The sequence below is a fragment of the Lithobates pipiens genome, unplaced genomic scaffold, assembly GCF_037356315.1.
Source record: "Lithobates pipiens isolate NorthernLeopardFrog02 unplaced genomic scaffold, aLitPip1_a1.2 Scaffold_1, whole genome shotgun sequence".
NCBI lineage: Eukaryota > Metazoa > Chordata > Amphibia > Anura > Ranidae > Lithobates > Lithobates pipiens.
In genome coordinates, this window is record NW_027507685.1 from 210771512 (window position 1) to 210795643 (window position 24132).

At 43.8% G+C, this 24132-nt stretch overlaps 1 pseudogene; it reads left to right on the forward strand.

The window, feature by feature from the left end:
* The window catches only part of LOC143987699 (cytochrome P450 2H2-like), a 39705-nt pseudogene extending 15937 nt beyond the window's left edge, over window positions 1–23768 (forward strand).
* Window positions 23769–24132: the final 364 nt, after the last annotated feature.

Sequence of the window (24132 nt, forward strand, 5' to 3'; positions counted from 1 at the left end):
GGCTATATCTGGGAAAATTTGAATCGGGGCCCCATCTAATTGAATGCGAGGTGTGGTGCGGGAAGCCCTGAGAATATCTTCTTTCACAAGGAAGTCCTTGAGGCACAAAACAATGTCCCGGGGGGGTCTCTCCGGGGGAGGTTTGGGTCTCAGTGCCCTATGCAAGCGGTCGCAGATAAAGGAATCCCCGGGGCCGTCTGGTAGAAGCTGCTGAAACAGCTTAGTAATCGCAGCCGAAAGGTCTGTCACCGTTTCGGGGACCCCCCGCACCCTCACATTATTCCTTCGGTTGCGGTTGTCCAGGTCTTCTAAGTGATTCTGGAGTTGGACAACCGTGTCCCCCAGTGCCTCATGGTCTCTCCGGAGATCTGTGTAGGCCAAGTGCAGTTCGTCATGCTTGACTTCTAGGCGGTCTGTCCTACCTCCCAGGGACGCTAGCTCCTGCGAAAGTGTGCTAGTAGATTAGTGTAATTCCGCCTGGAATTTCCTGGCCAATCTGTCGTACATACTGGCCAGACTGTCTTCTAAGTCTGCTTTTGTCAAGGGGGCGTCCCCGGTACCTGTAGGAGAGCCCGCCGACCGCGAGGCCTCCGCGTCCGTGTAGGCCTGGGCGCCATCTTGGGACATCTCCAGCCGCTCAGTAACTCTCAAAAGATAGTTAGTAAGGGATCGTTGGGCGGTTTTCCGCTTGCCTTTCTTGGATGTCAGCATGCACAAATGGTCCCACAGAAGGGAGAGGCACTTTGTGTTGAGATCGGTGTTCAGAATCGTCCTGGGGAGTGCTTAGATTCTCCGTCGTCCCCGGAGCTCCTAGGTTTAGCCTCCTACTCGCTCCGCGCCGCGCATGCGCCCCCTACTGTTTACGATATTATTGGAAGTTTTATGACCCCCAGCTGGGCATCTAACTTTTCTTGCTTTCTATAAACTGTGCTGGTAATTAGATTGTCTTCTTTTGTCAAATGTATTAAATCCCATGAATGCCTAGCACAGACATGAGATGTAAATCATAGCTGACCTTTGAATTGTGGATAAATAAGGTTGACACTGTGTTTAGTACAATCTCCCCATTCTGTCCACACAGTCTGGGGTTCAACAGACCTCATTATCATCACATAGAGCCATTTTCATTGGTCCTTGTGTCCAAAATGACTTACAGTCTAATGTCTCTTATGCTCATACACACATACCTAAAAATAGCACTGCTTTACCGCTGAAGCCCAGGGCGGCTCAGTGTAAAAGGGGTTACTAGAAGCTTTTCACTTAAATTAGTAATATACTATATTTTCATATAATAGGAGGAAACCTGTGCAAAGACAGTGAGAACCCATAAGCTCCATGGTGTCCCTGGTGGGAGTCATGCAGAACAGAGGGAGTCAATATGTTATTGTTTAAAATGTTTGAATTTTATGGGGTGTTCAAGAGCAATATGTATTAAACCTTTCAAAACTTTTAGGGGTCATCATGAGCAATGGAGAGAGATGGAAGACAATGCGTCGATTTTCCCTGACAACACTGAGAAATTTTGGGATGGGGAAGAGGAGTGTGGAGGAAAGGATCCAGGAGGAAGCTCGGTATCTAAGGGACAGATTTATGAATAACAAAGGCAGGTGGATATAATGCTGAATTAGCACGATGGTGAGCCTAAACCTACTTTTACATGGAATAACCCAACCTATTGATCCAAATTTTAATTTTCTAACACCATTGCCAAAGATGCTAATGTGACAGTGTGATCTGGTATTGTAATGGCTACTTGGATTATAGCTCCTGGAATGTGATGTGTTAGAAATTGATGAGAATAGAAAGGGGCATCCTTCTATTTTGTAGCTTTCTAGGGATTGAAAGAAGCGTCTGAAATTTTAACAATACACAGTAGTAATTAATTATTGAATGGACCTTAGTTAGGCTCTTGGTAATGTGATTAATGCAGTGTATTTCCCGATGTTTCAGAAAGTGAGGAGGAGACAAGGCTTCTCCTAATGTACAGTACAAAAGGTGGCTCCTCTAATGTACTGAAATAGCTTTCTCTGATTTCACTGTGAAGCTGCAGCAAGTCAAATAGACCCGCCTCCTTTCCTGGCGATAGAATGACCTCATCCATCCATTCCCCCCCAACCTTACTTTCCCTGTTGGCCCCTTTCTTTCATTGGATTTTAGTTTTTTTAAATCATGGGGGTATTACCCAGGGCAGCCTGCCTACGAAATGCCCACTCTTCCAGACTGACATCAACCCACCTAGTCACTCTGATATTTGCATAACTCCTCCTAGGTACCAGCCTAACTTGCATTAGGGCTGAGGGCTCTTGAAATACATACTGATGCATGCATTGACGTTTTCAGAAAGCTTTGTACACCACTCTCCTCCCCCCGCCACTCCTACTCACCATGGTCTACCTACATTGCATAGAGAAGCACAAAGTCCTATAATAACATTGCTGGGTCTAAAATGAGGTATGTAATAAAAACAGTAATATTTTACTTAAAAAATTTAATTAGCATGTTGATGAAGGACCAGGGAACATAAAATATACACAGGCTAAATGTTAGCTTTAAATAAAAAGGATGTGTGCAAATACAAAAATTATAAAGAAAAATTGAATGGTAAAATTACATCTTAAGAAAATCAGAACTATAGCAAATTATAGTAGGGTTATTATCTACATTTCTGAAGAAAAGCTAAATATCTTTCTTCAAAGATTGGTAAACACTTTTAGATGAAGATGCTGATGTTATACTGTACATAAATGATGTAGGTAGGTGGGTGGACATGGATACAAACATTTTAGTAGACATGTGCATTTGTTTTCATCCACATGCATTTTCGTCCGAATGCATTTTGTCCGAATTTTAGGTATTTTTGTTATCGTTCTGACAAATGATAATGAAAGCACAGAATACGAAAAATGAAAGATCTGACATAAATAAATGCTTTATTTTCATTTTCATTTTGACACAGTTCGATATAGATAGGAAATTCGAAGTGACTCTGACAATAACAATCTGTGTCTATTGAACTTGTATCATAACAGTCCATTGACACAGGGGCAACACAACTTCCAACTTCCAACTTGACTTTGGGAGGCAACTTGGACACGACTTGAGTGTGAATCACACCGCGACTTACAACACAACTTTAATGAAAAAAAAAAATGGCATGGGTTCCCCTTCAAGAGCATACCAGGCCCTTCAGGTCTGGTATGGATATTAAGGGGAACCCTGCACCAAAAAAATAAAAATGGCATGGGGTCCCCTTTAAAATCCATACCAGACCCTTACCCGAGCACGCAACCTGGCAGGCCCAGGGGAAAAGAGGGGGGACGAGAGAGCACCCCCCTCCTGAACCGTACCAGGCCACATGCCCTCAACATTGGGAGGATGCTTTGGGTCCCCCCAAAGCACCTTGTCCCCATGTTGATGAGGACAAGGGCTTCATCCCCAGGAAGAAGGAAGAAGACCAGAAGAAAGAAAATGAAAGAAGACTTTAATAAAGGACTTGCCAAAGACCGTCTCCTGTCATTTTTAACACTTTTGTCACTTTTTTGGTGAAATGGTATGGGTACTTTTGTACCCTCTTGCATACAAACATTTTTTTCCGATAGAAATTTATTCTGTCAGAAAGATTTAAAACATGTTCTATTTCTAGGTCCGTCAGAATTTTCGAAAAAAAAAGTTAGCTGAAGCCCACACATGATCGGAATATCTGATGAAATGATTCCGTCTGACTTTTTCTGTCGGAAAGTCCGACCACGTGTACACGGCATTAGGGAGATTACATGGTGAAAGAAATACACAGAATTGCAGATCAGGATTGAAGCATCTGATCATTCCCAACCCACAACGAAATCAGGAAAAATTGCTAAATGGTTACAAATCTGAATTTTAAAAACAATATGACAAAACAAAAATGATGGTTGCTAAAGGAGTAAAGGCTGTCCAAATAGCAAAGTGAATTTGCATCTTGTTTCACTTCACTTATTAACCACTTCAATACAGGGCACCCCCTTCCTGCCCAAGTCAATTTTCAGCTTGCAGAACTGTTAGTTTTTAAATGACAATTGCACGGTCATGCTATAGTGTATCCAAAACAAAATGTTTTATCATTTTGACGTCCTTTTTCCCCACAAATAGAGCTTTCTTTTGGTGGTATTTTATCACCTCTGTGGTTTTTATTTTTTGCGCTATAAACAAAAAAAAGAAGGTTTCTCTTTGTTTCTGTTATAAAATTTGTAAATAAGTAAGTTTTCTCTTTCACTAACGAGCACTGATGAGGCTGCACTGATAAAGTGGCACAGATGAGGTGGCACCAATGAGGTGGCACTGATGGGCACTGATGATGGGCACTAATATGCAGCACTGATGGGCACTGATAAGCGGAACTGATGGGCACTGATAGGTGGCACTGTTATACAGCACTGATGGGCACTGATAGGTGGCACTGATGGACACTGATGGGTGGCACTGATTTACACTGATAGATGGCACTTATAGGCATCACTGATGAGAAGGCACTGTCAGCCGATTAGCTCTCCTCTACTCGCATCTGTCAGACACAATAGAGGAAAAGCCAATACACAGCTTTTCCTATTTACACTGCGATCAGCTGTGATTGGACACAGCTGATCACATAGTAAAGAGCCTCCGTCAGGGGCTCTTTACCTAGATTGGAGTTGCGGTGTGTCAGACTGACACACCACACCACAGATCGCTACGCTGCGTGCCCCCGCGGCTTATCCTGCTGGACGTCATATGATGTTCAGTCAGGATAACGAAACCACTTGTCATATTGCTATACTCACTGCCGACTCACTTACAGTAATTGTATTATGAGCAGCAGGGCCGGCCCTACCATGGGTCCCGGTGGGTCCACGGGACCCAGGCGCCACTTCAGAGGGGTAGCAGAGGCGGCTTTCCATTGAGTTTTGAAACACTGTCTGCTTCTTTGCCTTAGGGCACCAAGATGGGACAGCCTCCAGTCCGGTCTGACTCCCACTCTGTCCAAGAGGCAGGGCGGGCAATCTAAATGTATAATCCATCCACCTGGGGGCTGAGCTCCCTGCCGCTCAAACTAGGAATGCTCTGCTCCTATCCCCCTGCTTGCTGTGCTGTTGGTCGGGTGTGCAAGGGAAGGCCAGTCCCAAATAGGAGCGGAGCACTCCTAGTTTTAGCAGCAGGGAGCCCAGCCCCCAGGTGGATGGATGGAGTATACATTCAGATTGCCCACCCTGCCGGCCTAGACGGAGCAGGAGTCAGACCAGACTGGATGCAGTGGGGAGGAGGAGGGGGGAGCTGGCATCAGAGGTGAGGTGTGAGGGCACAGATCTCATCCTTTCAAGCGGCACAATGTGGCTCAGCTTTCTTGCTGAGAGAAGATAGACAGGAGGAGCTCAGCAGCTGTCAGAGATAGACACCTGCCTGAAACCCTCTGCCTCCTGACCACTGTACTCTTGGTGTATGAGCACCTCTTCAACCCCCCCATGCTCACCTCCCTAACTGGGACTGCATGGGCCTCACCACCCATCAGTTTCTCTGCCCCTTCCTGTGATGCTGCCCCCACCTTGTCCTCTGCCCACCTCCTGTAACACTACCCCAGACCTGTCTCTCTGCCCCCCACCTGTCCCTCACCTCATGTGACACTGCCCACCTCCTGTGATGCTGTCCCCTCCTGTCCCTCTGCCCACCTTCTGTAACACTGCCTCCCACCTGTCCCTCTGCCCCCCGCCCCCCTCCTGTGATTCTGCCCCAGACCTTTCCCTCTGCCCCTCCTGTGATGGTGCCCCCCACTTGTCCCTCTGCCCACCTCCTGTGACACTGCCCCCTCTCTTCCCTCTGCCCACCTCTAGTGATGCTACCCCCCACCTGTCCCTTTGCCCCCTCCTGTCCCTCTGCCCTCCTCCTGTGATGATGCCCCCCTCCTGTGATACTGCCCCCACCTGGCCATCTGCCCACCTCCTGTAATGCTGCCCTCACCTGTCCCTCTGCCCACCTCCTGTAATGCTGCCCTCCACCTGTCCCTCTGCCCCCCTCCTGTGATGCTGCCCCTTACCTGTCCCTCTGCTTTCTTCCTGTGATGCTGCTCCCCACCTGTCCTTCTACCCCTCCTGTCCCGCTGCCCTCCTCCTGTGATGCTGCCCCCACCTGTCCCTCTGTCCACCTCCTGTGACACTGCCCCCACTCTTCCCTGTGCCCACCTCCAGTGACACTGCTCCCCACCTGCGCCTCTGCCCTCCTCCTGTGATGCTTATCCCCCACCTGTCCCTCTGCCCCCTCCTGTCCCGCTGCCCTCCTCCTGTGATGGTGCCCCCCACCTGTCCACCCTCCTCCCTCTGCCCACCTCCTGTGACACTGGCCTCATCTGTCTCTTTGCCTACCTCCTGTGATGCTTGTCCCCATTTGTCCCTCTGCCCACCTCCTGTAACACTGCACCTACCTCTCCCTCTGCCCCCTCCTGTCCCGTTGCCCTCCTCCTGTGATGCTGTCCCGACCTATCCCTCTGCCCACCTGCTGTGATGATGCCCCCCTCCTGTCCCTCTGCCCAGCTCCTGTGACTCAGCCCGCCCCCCACGTGTCTTGTGTTTTCAGCCCGGCCGTGCAGAGGCTGCTCAAGGTGCCAGCGTCCCAGAAGGGCGCAATGGTCTCTTTTCTTGTCAAGTTTAAATTACATTGTCTCATTCTTACCCGGTACTAAGAATGTAAGGGCTGATGCCTTGTCACGACAATTTTCCTCCACTTCCAAGTTGGAATTGCTTTCGGTTCCTGTGATTCCTCCTGATCATATTCTGGCTACGGTTCGCACCAGTCTCACTTATCCTATGGGTCACAAAATTCTTGCTGCTTAGGTCCATGCTCCTCTTGAGAAACCTTGTGACCGCTGCTTTGTCCCAGAGAGTTTCCATACTGCCGTGCTCCAGACTTACCATTCTCCCAAGACAGCTGCCCACCCTGGGAAGAATCAACTCGTTTGGGCCATTTACCAACAATTCTGGTGGCCTAGTCTATGTGCTGATGTAACTGTCTTCATAGCTGCCTGTTCCGCGTGTGCTCAGAGTAAGACTCCACGACACCTTCCAGTGGGCTTCCTAAAACCCATACCCAATGGAGAAAGACCTTGGACTCACCTGTCTATGGATTTCATTGCGGAGTTATCCGACTCCCAAGCCAACACTTACTGTATCCTTATAGTGGTTGACTGGTTCTCAAAGATGTGTCATTGTATTCCACGTTAGAAGGTGTCCACTTCTAAGGAACTGGCTTAAATTTTTGCTCAGGAGATCTTTCACTTGCATGTGGTACCCAAGGTGATTGTCTCGGACAGGGATAGTCAGTTTGTGTCCCAGTTCTGGCGAGCCTTTTGTACACAGTTGGTAATTCAGCTTGCTTTCTCCTCTGCATATCACCCGCAGTCTAATGGCACTGCAGAACGAGCCAATCAGTCCTTGGAGCAATTCCTACGTTGCTATATTTCTGACCATCATAACAACTGGTAAGACCTATTACCGTGGGCAGAGTTTTCTCACAACAGTGCCTTGAATTCTGTTTCCCAATTGTTCCCATTTATGGTGAATTATGGTTTCTAACCTTCCATGTTGCCTGACTCATTTGTTTCCTGCAGAGTATTCCTGCATTAGAGGAGCATCTCCGTGGTCTTCGTTCCATAATAGGTACAAACTCCATGCTGACCACAGACACTTGCCTGCACCTTCCTACCAAGTTGGGGACAGGGCCTGGCTGTCATCTGGCAACCTCCGACTTCGTGTTCCCTCACTGATGTTTGCACCTTGGTTTATTGGGCCTTTCCGTATTATTCACAGGATTAACCCAGTGGCTTATGCATTAGACAATCCTTCTAATATGCATATTTCAAATGTATTTAATGTCTCCTTATTAAAACCTTTGGTCTGCAACCACTTTACCACCTCGGTGCCACGTCCTCACCCTGTACAGGTTGAGAACCATTTGGAGTATGAAGTAGGGTCCATTGTTGTCTCCCGTAGGTTCCGTGGGCGCATACGGTAATTGGTGCATTGGAAAGGGTACAGTCCAGGAAACTCTCTTGGGTTTCATCCTCGGACATGCCTGCCCCCGTACCCCTCCGTGATTTCTATAGACGTTTCCCCTCAAGAATGGTGGTCCACCCAGGGCTAGGGGTTGTTGAGGAGGAAGTACTGTCAGGGCTGGCCTCAGCCCTTCCTTCTCTGAGCTGACCGCTCAGCTGTCGGCTAATTGCTAGCTCCCATTTCTCTCCACAGTTACCCAGCTGTTGATGATCCTGCTTGTCAGTCCTGCCTACTTAAGGCGCCCAGTCCAGAGGAGCTTTGCCTTCGCCTTGATCACATCACAAGAAACTATCTCCTGCCTGTTTAAAGACTGGCTTTGCTGACATCCCTTCTGGCTCCAGATCCTGCTTGCTGTTCCACTACTTTGATCCCTGACTTCTGCTTGGCTGATTATCTGTTTCGGTTACTGAACTTCTGCTATGTTTTGAATACATTTGTTCTTTTTACTTTTATTATTAAACAAGTGTGATTTAACTGTACTTCTGTCTCGGTCTGATTTCATGGTTTCTGACAAGGGAGTCATCAGCAATGCAATGACAAGGTCTGAAGAGTACAATTTAGGGAGGGGAGAATTTGTGCTAGAGGTGGATTTGGTAATGGAGGGGGTGGGGTATTGTGTTGGGTGGAGGCCCAAAGGCAAAGTAGACAAAGGCCTTATTAAACGATGCCTCTTTAAGCCCCTCCCACTGTTAGCACATAATTTCAAAGGATAGCAATAGGTTAACAATAGACAGAAAAACTCTGAATATTGGAGGCTTGTTTTGGTTCAGGATGTTTACAATGTAAGGGAGATGTATTGTTCATTATTTAACACCACAATTAAAACTTTGTTTCAGCTTCTTAATATGTTCCCAACCTTAATGAGCAATGTACCTGGCCCCCACCAGAAAGTTTTTAAAATTTTTGAAAAGCTTAAGGAGTTTGTGATAGAAATGGTGGAAGCTCACAAGGAGACATTGGATGAGAACTGCCCTCGTGACTTCATAGATTGCTTCCTAATAAAAATGGAAGGGGTGAGTGTGATTTTTAATTCTTCAGTATCAGTATCTGATCTCTTTTCTAATGCAAGAAATGTTTTAACAGGTTATTTTAGCTTTTGCTGAATGCTTTGTGAGAAGTAGTAAAATGCCATTTGATGCCATATTGTAATGTGTACATACAGTGCTTTTGGTGTAGATTCTAGGGTAGTTGGCTGCTTTAAAAGGTACTGACCCATGCACTGATTGATTGTTAATATGTGAGAGCTTCTAGTAAAAGTTTCATGATTAGTCCATTGCCTCTGCCTAATGGCAGCTATCCAAACTACTGAGAAGGTATGAGAAGGTATGAGAAGTTGGAGGGGGGAAACAAAAAACAGTATGAGCCAGGAAGGGAGCCTGATTCAGGATTAGTGGGGGCTTACCTGCATTGTGGTAGCCTTATGTGCCATTTCTTTGCTAACATGACTTTAAAATATTTTTTTCAGGAAAAGAACAACCCAAAAACAGAATTTCATAGGGATAATTTACTAGGAACAGTTATTGACCTGTTCTTTGCTGGGACTGAGACTACAAGTGTAACATTGAGATATGCCTTCTTGATACTACACAAATACCCTGAAATACAAGGTAATGCCAACTTTTCCTACCAGAAAAATAAGGGTAATTGCCATGTCTAGACTGAAAACCTTAACTTTGACATGCATAAAGAGAGCATAACTTGCCTGCTGAGTAAAGGCCTGTGTTGGTTTACTTGCTTCAGATGAGATTTGCTTTCCTATACATGCCTATTTGAATGCAAAATCTACTTGAAGCATGTCAAATTCAGATCAGGAGGAGGTCAACTACAGGTCAATTGCACCTGTCAATGAATTCTGATATCATTGACACAAGTCCAGTACAAATATGAATTAATTTGTTCACCCAGACATTCCTGGACTGCATTAAGTCACATCACAACCTGTAGTCTGGTGATCCTGGAACACAGCCTCTGGTGATGTTGGAACACATTGCTTTGCTGCAAGCCACACTCAGAAAACACAATGTGCAAAGAAAAGCAAATATTTACAACAACCAATAAAAGTCAAACTTGCTTTGGAAGTTGAAATGTGATTTGCAAATCTGTAACTATAGCCATAGCAGCCTATACAGCAATGAAAAGGAGGTTATCTGATATTTCTATTACAAAAATTTCAGACATTTCCAAGTGTCCCAAATAGAAGGGTCCCATCAGAATTCTGCTATGGGACCTCATGAAATTTAGTTACATCCCTGTTGGCCGGTGACACTAGAAGTAGATAGAGGAAGTTACACAGCACAGGTTCCTAGAAGAACGCTAAAAATTGCTCCTCTATGGAGCTGTGTTTTTGCATGTGCTGCAAAAAGTTATAAAAAAGTCAGATTAGGGTAAACTGAGGGACCTTTATGGCTTTACCACGGTTGCTCAGTTTACTAGATAACATTAGTAGATAACTGTTTTCACATTTACCTGGAACTGTTATGCCCTGTATACACGGTCGGACTTTCCAACGGAAAATATGTGATTGGATAATGTTGTCGGCAACCGCTACTCTTCAGGAGCAGGCATGAAGTTGGTTTCTAAAGACATTGAAACGTATATTAAAGATTAAGGAAATTATATAATAAGTCTATCTAGAGGGAGAGGAGTAGGGAAAAAGGGCAATTTCCCAAAACTACTTACAAAGTGCCTATTGATCTGGGCATAGGCGTGAAGTGCTGGAGGCCGACCGCAGACACATCAGCTTATACAGTGCAATATTATCATTAACTACCTCATATACTAACTGGATTGTACCAACCAATCAGGGTTACAGTTATTTACTGTGGAGACACGCATTCCATTCACACATAGAGTATAGGGAGGAGCCATGTAACAGGGTGTGAGATCATTATTGGTATACATCTGAGAGAATGTCTGTTGTAGTTCCTGCAGGAACCACTGGATGTCCCTGTTCTCCTCGGTTTTGCTCTTGTTGAATCCTGTATTCCTTTTACAATATGTAGTCCTGCTCATGGATTGCTAAGGGCCCTTTGTTTCCATCACCCTAGCTGAGCAAGGGATATATAAATTAGGTTGTGGGAAATTTAGGAGAAGCAGTGAGTGGAGACCAAAGACAGTGGAACTGCTTTTTCCACCAAAAATATAGACTAGAGACTGAGCATTATGTAATACTGTATGCTTTACTGTTATAAAATACTCTCTGATAATGTACTCATTAAATCTTAAAGCAAATGTCCTTTTCTTCAAATGAGTATGCTATACTGGTGTCGCATTCTTTCTAAGAAGTTAATGGTGTAGCCAATACCTTGAGGAAATTGAAATTTAGCTGCCGATTTGGTCAGCAGTGAGTGGTGATTTAGTAATGAAGGGTCCATCAATGGCAGTGGCCAAGAAGGTTCTCCTGGGCACATAGGCCCACCATCTTGATTACCCTTGTCTGAGGGGCCTTAGGTGCTGGATAAGATTCCTATATGAGCTACACCTGAAAACACTGAGTTGACAAGGCCTTGTGAAACGAAGTGAATTTGTGACTCCTGTCCTGGTAAGGCGTAGTACTGATCTTGCATGGACCTGAGTGTGTGAAGAACTAGCAGGACATAGTTGGTGTCTCTGGTCACTGCCCCTGTAATATTCTTCATAGACTGCAGCCTGCATTCTTTTTTAGGTCTTTTAATACTTGCTATTAGTAAATAAATAATTTACTGTTAAAGTACTTTAGTATTTTTTTGTAGTTCTTTAATACTACTTTCTTTTTTGCCTGCAACTGCTTCCCATTAACCAATTGAATTTTAATTTTTTTAGGGAACTTTGGTGTTTCCAATCCTGACTTCAATATTAAAGGACCCCAAACACTTCAAAACCCTTACACATTTGACCCTGGACATTTTCTTAATGCGAATGGCACCTTTAAGAAGAGTGATGCCTTCATGTCATTTTCAGCAGGTACCAGCAAGTATAGCTAATCATTTTTAGATATACAGTGGGTTCCTAATATAAACAATGGTCGTGTTCCATGCAGAATACAGCCCCAGTTCACAAAGCTCATGGGGATAAGAATCTTTATTTTCAGTAAATGACAGTTATTTTAGCTTCACTCCTATGGGATCTAATCATTATAGTCACTTGGCTAAAATAAAGATCCTCGTCCTTGAACTTTATGAATTGAGCTTCATGTGCACTTATTTCTAACACTAAATAAAGAATTGTGTCTGTAGAAACTAATAGTATCTGCAATGTGTATACTTTTACTTATGTAAAGCTAATTTCAAATATCAACTCACAAATGTATGATAAAAAATAAAACTGCCGCCACAGGTGTAAATAACAGGCCAAATAAAATTTTTTTTTGGTTTAAATAAAGTTGTGGAATGTCAAATTTTTATTGCAATTTGTGACTAAACCAGTGAGATCTACTCTCCTTATTAGTCCTGGTATTATCAGTAAGAAAAAAAGATGAAAAATCCCAAATTTTAGTGTTGTCATCAGAGCAGAGAATGAATAAGAGAATCAATAATCCAGTCAAAACTGGTCAACACTGTCTGAGCCCCTGTACACACGGTCAGAGAATCCGTCGGCATGTGTCCTATCGGACCGCGTTGTCGGATAATCCGACTGTGTGTGGTATGCATCAGACTGATTCCGTCGGAATATCCGTCGGACCCAATTTTCCAACTTGTTGGAAATATTTCCCGACCAACTGGGCCGGTCGGACATACTCCGATCATGTGTAGCCTACTCTGACGGATAAGGTGCCACGCATGCTCACATTCAAATTCCGAAGTGCTCATTCAGGTAAAACTACTGCTCGTAAGCGATATAGCACATTTGTCACGCTGCAATGTTAAAAATTCTTTCATCAAGCACATTCTCTTGTTCTTTACAATGCTGCAAGAACGAACTTCTTTTGATGCTCATACTCACACACATTTCTCCCGAAGAGGATTTCATTACTCTTTTTTAACCATTTCAGCAATACAATTTTAGTCTGCGTCATATCTACACAATTTTGTTTTTTTCTTTTTTGGATGCTTTTTTGGGGGGATTCCCTAAAAATCTCCTTTAAAGACAGTTTGCTCATTTCTCCTTTTTTGTGTTTTTTTTGTGTGTAAACTTACAACAACATTATTCTATTTTTGATATTTTGTTTTTCTTTTTTAATCTACAGGAGGTTGTTTGGTGTTGGTACCTCTTGTTATTAATTTCACTTTGTATTTTTGAAATGTACCTGCCTGCTCACAAATAAACTGGCCTTTTGGAAGTAAAACACATTACACAAGTATTTTATCAAACAAAAAAAACCTTTATTTTGGTCGCTATAAACTAAAAATAGGAACGCAGCACTGGAGAAACTTCTTAACTTTGGTGCAGCCTTTGGCCCCCAGGGCAGACATGAACAAATTCTAATTGAAAAAATTGGTGGCCTGAGGAGTAGATATCTCAGGGAGAGAAGTCTGGTCCCGAAGTCCTAGAGAGCAGGAAATTCAGATGCCATTTCTGTCCCCAGGATGTGGATCTTCAAGAGGCTGCATCTTCTGGCAGACCGGACTCAACCCAGGCCATCACTCACTCGTCTTCCTTGGGCACTTCCCACCAGGCATCCTTCCAGGCTGTGGCTGGGCTCCTGTAGCTGGGGCAGGAGGAGGAGGGCGTTGGTCGACCTCCTGGCTGCCACTTGCCACAGCCTCCCCCTGACTGAGGTCTTCCTGTGTATGAAAAGGGGACATAGTTTTAGTTTTTTGATCATCAATCACACCATTTTGTGCTCCTGGCTTTTGCAAAGTGAATGTTACCAAATAGAACAGACTATCATTCTGGGCCCAGCATTTTTCTTTCCCGTCCCAATCATTTTTGGTCACTACTGTCTCTTAAAATGTAAACCACTTTAAGAAATCACAACTTACTGATCAATAAGAACATCTAGTTAACATCATTAAATGTAACACAAGAAATATGTTCAACAATGCAATACCTGTCTCAAGCTGGGCCCCACCACATGTTGCTGCCTGGAAGGCCCAGGTTGGACATTAGAAGCCTTAGCTGGGGGTGAAGGATGCCTTGAAGGAAGACTGGAGAGTGGTGGCCTGAGTGGTGGCCTGAGTGGTGGCCTGAGTGGTGGCCTGGGTACCCCCTGGTCTGCCAGAAAATGCAGCCTGTCAAAGTATACCATCCTGGGGGAATAACCGGCATCTGGATCTCCTGCTCTCAAGGACTCCAGGTGCTTCTTTCTCTCCCTGAGATATGTAAGCTTCATGGCCCCAATTTTCCGATTCAGATAGGCCATGTCTGCTGTGGGGACCATGATCCGCAACAAAGCAAGCAGTTTCTCCAGTGCTGCGTTCCTCTTTGTTCTGTCAGTATAAAACTTGCTGTGGAACTGCCACAGGCAGGGCATCTCCATGTACAGTTCTATGAATAGCCCCATAAAGTTTTCATTTGTGAAAGGATCCATATTGTCTGCAAGACACAACACAAGACAAACCCTCAAATACTAATAATGCCATTAAAAACCCTCCAAATCTTGTCCCAACATCGGCCTAGATAGAAGCAGTCTAGTCTAGTGAAGCACCAAGTTAAAAATGTTACCTTCGTTTCCACGTTCGTCACGTCCGCGCCTCACTCTCTTCCCAGATCGTACGGACGATACACGCGTGTTGCGTTTTATATACAGTGCGCATGCGTGAAACTCCGCCCGCCCCTGACGTTCTTTCCAGACTATTCCCCGTCCCTTCGCTTCTGGCGCAGTGGGGAGAGCACATGGCAGAGAGAATGCAGGTGCGCACTAATAATAGTTCCACTAACGAGGAGGAGGGTGAGGAAAGCCCGGAGCCTGAAACGTCCCGATCCAGGAAGACAAGATTTAAGGCCTCAAATATGTATTTTGGAGAGATGTTGGAGATGGTGGAAATATTGAACAGGACCGACTATGATGGGAAGTATGGACCTTACCCAAACCCAAATATCAGAAAGGCCAAGATCATGAATAAAGTTGTGAAGAGTCTTCATAAGAATTTTGGGGTACACCGATCCAAGGATCAACTGAGAAAACGCTGGTCAGACCTCAAACTGAGGGAGCACGAGCAGTACAGAAGGATCAAGCGTGTTCTTAAAAAAAGTAAGTAGTTGTCGTGTGTTCATATGATTATTCTTGCTTGCATACTGCTCCTTGTGCTTTGATTTCATGTTGTGCATTTTAACCACTTGCCGACCGCCGCACGACGATATACGTCGACAGAATGGCACGGGCAGGCATATGGGCGTACCTGTACGTCCCTGCCTTCCCGCGGGTGGGGGGCCCGATCGGGCCCCCCCGGTGCCAGCGGCGGTCGGTATCCGTGCAGGAGCGATCTGGGATGAGGGGGCGGCCATTCATTCATGGCCACCCCCTCGCAATCGCTCCTGACGAATGGAAGTGAAGCATTGCATCACTTCCTCTCCTGTAATGTAAACACAGGCAGAGGAAGTGATGTAATCTCTCCTCCGTGTCGGTATTTTTTGTTCCGGCACCGAGGAGAGAGGATCGGTGAGTTGCACCAACACGACACTACACAGTAGAACATGCCAGGCACACTCACACCCCCCCTTCACCCCCCGATCACCCCCCCCAATTACCCCTGCCCCCCCAGTCACAGTGACACCAATTGCATTTTTTTTTTTTGCATTGGTGTCATTTGTGACTGTAATAACTGTTAGGGTTAGCCCCCTTTAGTCCCCCTTTAGTTCTAATGTATCCCCCTAACCCCCCCAATAAAGGTTTAACCCCGTGACCACCCCCGTCGCCAGTGTCACTAAGGCTGGGTTCACATTGCAGCGGTTTATGAGAACGGATGTGATTCGCACCGCACTGCAGTGCAAATCACATCCGATCTCTGTGCGATTCGAGTTCAGCCATACAGATAGTATGGCTGAATTTGCGCAGCACCCGCCGCAAATTCGCACGGGACCCTTTTTTTGGTCCGCAGCAGAATCGGATCCCAGCAGTTCGCATAGGGCAGTGTGAACTGCCGCCGGGAGGCATGCGATGCGGGAACCCACCGCGGATTTGTGGCGTTCCCGCATCGCTCCAGTGTGAACCCAGCCTAATAAGCGATCGTTTTTCTGTATTAGTGTCACAGGTGACGCTAGTTAGGTGGGTAGGTATTTAGGTTCGCCGCAGCTTTTTATAGCACCAGGGACCCCCATATACTACCGCATAAAGCCCCCTGATTGCCCCCTAGTTAACCCTTTCACCAGTGATCACCATATAACTGTTACAGGTGACGCTGGTTGGTTAGTTATTTTTTTATAGTTTCAGGGCACCCGCCATTTATTACCTAGTCTCACTAGTGTATCCCTAAATTTAGAGGTGTCTACTTTCCAAAATGGGGTCATTTGTGGGGGGGGTTTGTGCCATCTTGGCATTTTATGGCCTTCAAAACTGTAACGCCCTTAGAAAGCCTGAAGGCGGTGCTTGGTTTTCGGGGCCCCGTACGCGGCTAGGCTCCCAAAAAGTCCCACATATGTGGTATGCCCATACCCCGTACTCAGGAGAAGCAGCAGAATTTATTTTGGGGTGTCATTTCACATATGCCCATGGCATGCGTGAGCAATATATCATTTAGTGACAACTTTGTGAAAAAATAAAATAAAATAAAAAAGTTTGTAATTTTCCCGCAAAATTTGTGGCAAAATATAAAATATTCCATGGACTCAACATGCCTCTCAGCAAATAGCTTGGGGTGTCTACTTTCTAAAATGGGGTCATTTGTGGGGGTTTTGTGCCATCTTGGCATTTTATGGCCTTCAAAACTGTAATAGGTAGTGAGGAGTGAAGTCAAAAATTTACGCCCTTAGAAAGCCTGAAGGCGGTGCTTGGTTTTCGGGGCCCCGTACGTGGCTAGGCTCCCAAAAAGTCCCACATATGTAGTATCCCCGTACTCAGGAGAAGCAGCAGAACTTATTTTGGGGTGTCATTTCACATATGCCCATAGCATGTGTGAGCAATATATCATTTAGTGACAACTTTGTGAAAAAAAATAAAAAAAAATAAAAGTTTGTAATTTTCCCGCAACTTGTGCCAAATATAAAATATTCCATGGACTCAACATGCCTCTCAGCAAATAGTTTTGGGTGTCTACTTTCTAAAATGGGATCATTTGTGGGGGTTTTGTGCCATATTGGCATTTTATGGCCTTCAAAACTGTGATAGGTAGTGAGGAGTGAAATTACAAATGTATGCCCTTAGAAATCCTGAAGGCGGTGCTTGGCTTTCGGGGCCCCGTACGCGGCTAGGCTTCCAAAAAGTCGACCACATGTGGTATCCCCGTACTCAGGAGAAGCAGCAGAATGTATTTTTGGGTACAATTCCACATATAACTATGGCATGTGTGAGCAATATATCATTTAGTGACAACTTTGTGTAAAAAAAAAAAAAATATTCAATGGGCTCAACATGCCTCTTATCAATTTCCTTAGGGTATCTACTTTCCAAAATGGGGTCATTTGGGGGGGGGTTTTGTACTGCCCTGCCATTTTAGCACCTCAAGAAATAAGATAGGCAGTCATAAACTAAAAGCTGCGTAAATTCCAGAAAACGTACCTTAGTTTGTAGATGTGACAACTTTTGCGCAAACCAATAAATATACAGTTATTGACTTTTTTTTTACCAAAGACATGTGGCTGAATACATTTTGGCCTAAATGTATGACTAAAATTGAGTTTATTGGATTTTTCTATTAACAAAAAGTAGAAAATATCATTTTTTTTTACGTTTATATCGCAAAAAATAAAAATCGCAGAGTCAGTCAAATACCTTTAAAAGAAAGCTCTATTTGTGGGGAAAAAAGGACGCAAATTTTGTTTGGGTACAACATTGCATGACCGCGCAATTACCAGTTAAAGCAGTGCAGTGCCAAATTGTAAAAAGACCTCTGGTCATTGACCAGCACAATGGTCCGGTCTGAAAGTGGTTAAAATGGCCACTTTCAAGGTCATGGTTTCGTTCGTTCGTATGAAACATCGTTCTGCAGGGAAGTATTCCAGCTTAACAAAGTGTCCCCAATAATGTTCTCACCTTGTAACTCGGCCCAAAAACACAATTGTACAACACTTCCAAGCAATGTTTCTGATTCCTATTTCGGCCCTCTGTGTGCTAATTAATCTTTGTTTACATTCTCATAGGGGAGAGAAGACTCGGCAAGTATGAGGACACCAGTGACCACACCCCTCCCAAAGAAGGGCAACTTCCAAAAGCAGAAACAGAGGAGCAGGAGGAGGAGAAGGAAGGAGAGATCGTGGAGGTTGGACAAATTGTCACCACAACAGGTGAGTGTCGGAGAACACAGCTTCCGGTAAGCTCATCAGTGTATATCACCATATTTGGATTACATGGTGTGTTTGTTTGCTTTGTTTTGTAGGTGATGTGGAAGAAGATTCCCGTTTTACCAGTGAAAGTGCCCAGATCTTGATCAGGGAGATAATGGGGTGCAATCAGGATTTGGAAATTGTCCAACAAAACATCAATGATGTTAAAAATAAAATGAAGAACATCATTGATGTTTTGGGGAGAGTGTGAAACAACAAAAACTAGATAGGGTTTTATTTTTGCTATTTTAAAAACAAAATGTTGTATTTTGCAAAATTAAAAATTTGGAAGATGCACAGAGTGTGTAAACATGCGCTATCTCCCATCATGGGGGATCAATGTACGTGTTTTGTGGAAAGTGTCTGAGATGAAGGGGTTGCAGCCCCAAAGCATGTACATTGATCCCCCATGATGGGAGATAGCACATGTTGACACACTGTGTGCATCTTCCAAATTTGTTTTTTTTCAGGGGTGACACCCCATGTGATGAAGGCAATATCAGCCCAGTTTGTACATACTCATGTCTGATATTGTCTTCACTTTTCAAAGTTGAACTTTGTAAGTTCCTGTGTTCTGTATTTTACGGTTTGATACATGCCTGTTTACACAAAAACAAGGAAAAAAAAACTGATTAAACTCTGTTTTGGATACACAAAATCTCTTGGTTTGTTGTAAAAACCTTTTCAAACCGCACATGTGAATGTGCTTGTATTAAAAAGGTTAAATTCTCAACAATGTGTGACTTACTTTTTCATTGCGCATAAAATCTATTTGGAGTCAAATTTTAGTTTGTGCTGAGAAGGAGTGCGATTTACTAAAGGCAACTCCACTTTGCACTCCAAGTGCAGTTTCGTGGTGTACTTTTGCAGTGCACTTGTAGTGCATAGTGGATGTGCCTTTAGTAAAACAACACCCACAGTGAGGTCTAAATTTGGACAATCATGCCATTTTCCTGCCATGGTGCTGAAAATGAGCACGATTTTGGTCAGTAATTCACTACATACATTAGTTAACAAAAACAAGGTGTGTGTGTAGCAGACCCACAACATAATAAGATTATCTGAAGAAGAGACTGTCCCCTCATCTCGCTCTGAACTTGGGTTTGCACTGTTGGGAAAAAGGAACAACTTAAAAAAAACTGGCAAAGTGGGAGGCCACAGTCTGCCATTCCTGTGGCGTTGAAGGACACTGTGTAGTGAAACAAGAACAAAAACTAGTAATCTGACAAATCAACATTGCAAGCAGATTAGACACCCACATTTTTGGGAAAAATTCTTCTAACATTTTGTGAACTGAGTATTTAAAGCCTAAAGTATAAGGTCCCCTTATGAGAGTCATAACCCCCCCCCCCCCCATCGCCCCCCCCCCATATGATGGGCCCTTGCTAAAAAATGAGGGGGGATGTTTAGGACAGGTAACCCTCTCCACTTGATTGAGAGCTGAATGCCTAAATAATGTGTGATACTTTGGGAAGCCCCTCCTTACTTACACTATTGGCAGCCCACCGGACAGGTAATAAGTGTCATAATAACTAAATGGAAGCACATTTTGACATTCTGCTATTACATAGCAAGAAAATGAATGTGTTAAAAAAATAAAAATAGCATTTGAAAGTATTGAGGCAGGCCCTTACACTACATGCTTTGGTGAATTCGTCCATAAATGTGATCATGAAAAAGGTAGGTATAGTGTGTATTGGGCTTGGTCAAGTCATCAGATAGAAGATTGCTATCAGCTGAGGTAGCAGTTGGGGAGAGGGCGGTTACTAATGAGTTTGGCACAACCCCCCCCCCCCCCCCCAAAAAAAGAAAAGGTCACTTTGCATGAATTGAAGCACACACATCACATTTGTAGAGATTTTAGGGGGTGTTTAGGGGAAAGCAATACTATGGAGCTGCCGAAAGACATTGTTAAGTGACTAGACTATAGTTTTATGGGCCAAGAAGAGCATGGTGGGGAAGTTAGTGAGGCAAATCTGCATGAGGACAAAGGGGCAGAGCATATGAATTAGAGCATATTGCAATGATGGTAATTAGGGAATGAGGAAAGAAATGCAAGACATTAGCAATCATGAAATACATAGAATGTGATGTTTAAGGATAAAACTTACCTTCATATAGTCCTTCTGCAGTAGCTGAATGATGGCAGAACAGGTCTCTGGAATAATGATCCCCAGAGCCTGGGGGGAGATGCCTGTAGAGAACTTGAGGTCCTGAAGGCTTCTCCCTGTCACCAAGTAGCTCAACGTGGCAATGAGCCTCGATGAGCAAACATCAATTAATCTCAAACACTACAAGAGTGCTGCAATAATGTAAGTTATCCATATAGTTAATTGCAATATAACAGGGAGTTGCAAAAATCAAATATATAGAATATACATAAATTAAACTGGAATTAATACATAAGCTTCAAATGGCATTTCCAAAGAAGTAAAAAATAAGATCCAAAATCACCCAAAGTACCTGGAAAATGGAGGTCTATGGAAACAATATCAAGGGTTCCTAGAGGTATGGAATTCCAATGCCAATATTAAAGACCATTTTTTTCACCTAGAAGAAGATGAAGGATCTCTAATGCCACGTAAAAACGGTCGGACTTTCTGGCGGACTGGAATCCAGCGGACAATTCGATCGTGTGTGGACCTAGAAATAGAACATGTTTTAAATCTTGGTTCACCGGACCACGTTCCTATCAGGAAGCCCGTTCATTTGTATGCTAGTCCTACAGACCAAATACGATGCAAGGGCAGCTACAGCACCTGCCCGCGAGAATATTTCGCGCTGGTTCTCAGCTGCAGGATACTGTACATCTTGCACTCGCTGCAATAGGAAAAACACATTTTCCTATTGCAGCAAGCGGGAAAGATAGGCGGCAATGTCCCTTGGGTCTGGTATGGATTTTAAGGGAAACCCCCTATGCCCCCCTCCTGAACCGTACCAGGCCGCATGCCCTCAACATGGGGGGGGTGGGTGCTTTGGGGAAGGGGGGCACCCTGCGGCCCCCCACCCCAAAGTACCTTGTCCCCATTTTGATGAGGACAAGGGCCTCTTCCCGACAACCCTGGCCGTTGGTTTTCGGTTTCTGCGGGCGGGGGGCTTATGGGAACCCGGGAGGCCCCTTTAATAAGGGGACCCCCAGAAAAAAATTGAAATCACTAACTTATTACAGACTAACTAGCGGCAGGAGGGGAGGGAAGAGGCAGGGAGGAGACAGCTCACTACACAGACTCCTGAGCTTACAGGGAGAGAGGTAGGGGGAGAAGGGGAGAGAGGAGAGCACCGGGATGACAGGGGCACATAACCTGAACACTGTGTCATGGATCAGCAGTCATGACTACCATGGTCAGTACACAAAGGGGGACACAGTAATAGGCAGGATTAACCAGGTATTACAACATACAAAGGGACAAATGACACTGCAGAAGCACTACACGGTTTAACATTCTTTAAAGGAACAGGATTTTTTTAATTTTATTTTTTTAGGGTTACAACCACTTTAATGTACCTCAACATTAATGTTGCAGGAAAGAAAAAGCTTTTTTCTATAGTCTCTATATTATCAAAAACGCTGTCACAATAAAAATAATAAAAATAAAAGCGAACGTGCGGGGCTCTGCCCACTTCATTCATTCCCAGAGTTCTTTGCAGCTACTGGCTTGCAGTTCTCGATGAACTACCAGGGTGCCTTAGAGGTAGCTCATTGTTTCTGCCTCTCATTGTATAACTGCCTACCTGTACAAGGTACGAACAGACAGCTTACACTGACAGTCTGCAGGAGTCCTGCATTGCACCTGCAATCTGCTGATCACAGGTGCAATACTTTCCAGGCTCCTAGTGAAAACACAATTATAAATGCACATTGCTTTACCTGCAAAAAGATGTGCATTTATTTATTTTTTTACAAAAGTGAACTTATCCTTTAAATTAGGCAGGCCCTTGCACTACATAACTGATGGTAGGTCTAAAGGAGATTGTACAATCAGATGATACGGTGTATGGCCTCCTTTAAAGGAAGAAGTAGAAAAGTGGTTGGGAATAAAAAAGAGGTGGTAAAGTGATGAGGGAGGTGTAATCTAGAGTGGTAAAACATGCCCTGTTCTGTAATGCAGTAAGGCAGGGCATGATGGGTTATGAAGTTTCCCAGATGACCACATGATGATACAAGAAGTGATTCACTAAAATGCACTTTTTAAAAATTTTAACAGGGAGTTGCAAATTCAAAGGTACCTTTGACTATGTATATGACAGATTAGCACATAGGGATAGCTTGGGTAGAAAGAACATTAGAAAGTTTTCTGTTTTTTATAAACAGTGAAATTCTAACTGAAGGTCAACATAGTATTTAATAGACATGTGCACACGGAAATATTTTGTTTTGAAATTTTGTTTTCGTCCGAAAAATACATTTATTCAGTTACACCTGAAATTCGTTTTTATTTATTTTGTTTAATTAAAAAGTGCATTTGTCCAAAAATCTGAAATAATTAAGGTTGAATCTGTCATTGAAGGCTTATGGTGTCTGTCTAATGTTCTAAGAAGATTCGATGGAGCAGCTAAACTGTACGACGCTGCAATCGTACATGTTCCCCCTACAAGCTATAGTAGATTTCTAATGTTGTATGACACTAGTAATAATTATATTTATTAATTATTATTACTGGTCAACCAACATTAGAATTCTTCTATAGCCTATGGGCGGAGCATTTGACCATAAATGTCCGCTCGCGGTGACTGCTTCGTCGAATCTTCATGTCAAATCTTTTCTCTCTTTGTCGAATAATCTTGGACTAATAGAGTTAGGTTAGGCACATTCAAACTTTTTTGCTATTGTCTCTATAATGTCAAATCTTTTTTCTCTATGTCAAATCTTTTCTCTTTATGTAGAATAATCTTCTTGGACTAATAGAGCTAAGGTTAGGCACATACCACAGGTTCGATGGACACAGATTGCTATTTTCAGTGTCATGTCGAATCTCCTATCTATATGGAATTGTTGTCACAACGAAAACGAAAATAAAGCATTGGTTTATTTTGGATCTTTCGGTTTTCGGATTCTGCACGTTTGTTAAAACGATGATGAAAATACCCGAAATTCGGACGAAAATGAATGCACATGTCCAATATTTAATCTGGCCCTGGCCTAACCCTAAGCTTTTAGTAGTATTTTGTTTATATTTTTTTCATCTTTCCCCGGAAAACGTATGTGTATGGGCGAAGGTCTGGCTCGCATGGAACTCTTCCTTTTTTTTTACAACCATTCTGCAAAGATTTACTCTGAAACCCACCGTGGACAGAAAGTACATAGAAATTACACCACAACCCAACAGCAATGCTTCAAGACCGTGCGAATATGAGATGTTGGCTGTGCCTCGCTGAGGGATCATTGTATATTCTGGTGTTATTTGATATCTTGTTCATATCACTTTACAAATTGTAAATAATAATGCAATATCTTGTAGACTTTCATTGTTCTTGCTATAAAGACCCGGGAATGGCATGTGAATAGTTCAGTGTTGTATGGAAAATACAGAATCTGAAATAAAGTACATGTTAAAGCACACTGACCTTTCTTATTTGAAAAGTCTTGGAGCAGTGAAATGTATGTAGAATTTCCTAACTGGAACATGAACACATGGCTAGCTGAGGATTGCATGTTGAAGAGAAAAATTATTTTATAAGCCAGAGTTTTTCAACTTGGGTGCCCTGGAGTGTCACAAAGAGTCCTCAGGGGTGCACAATG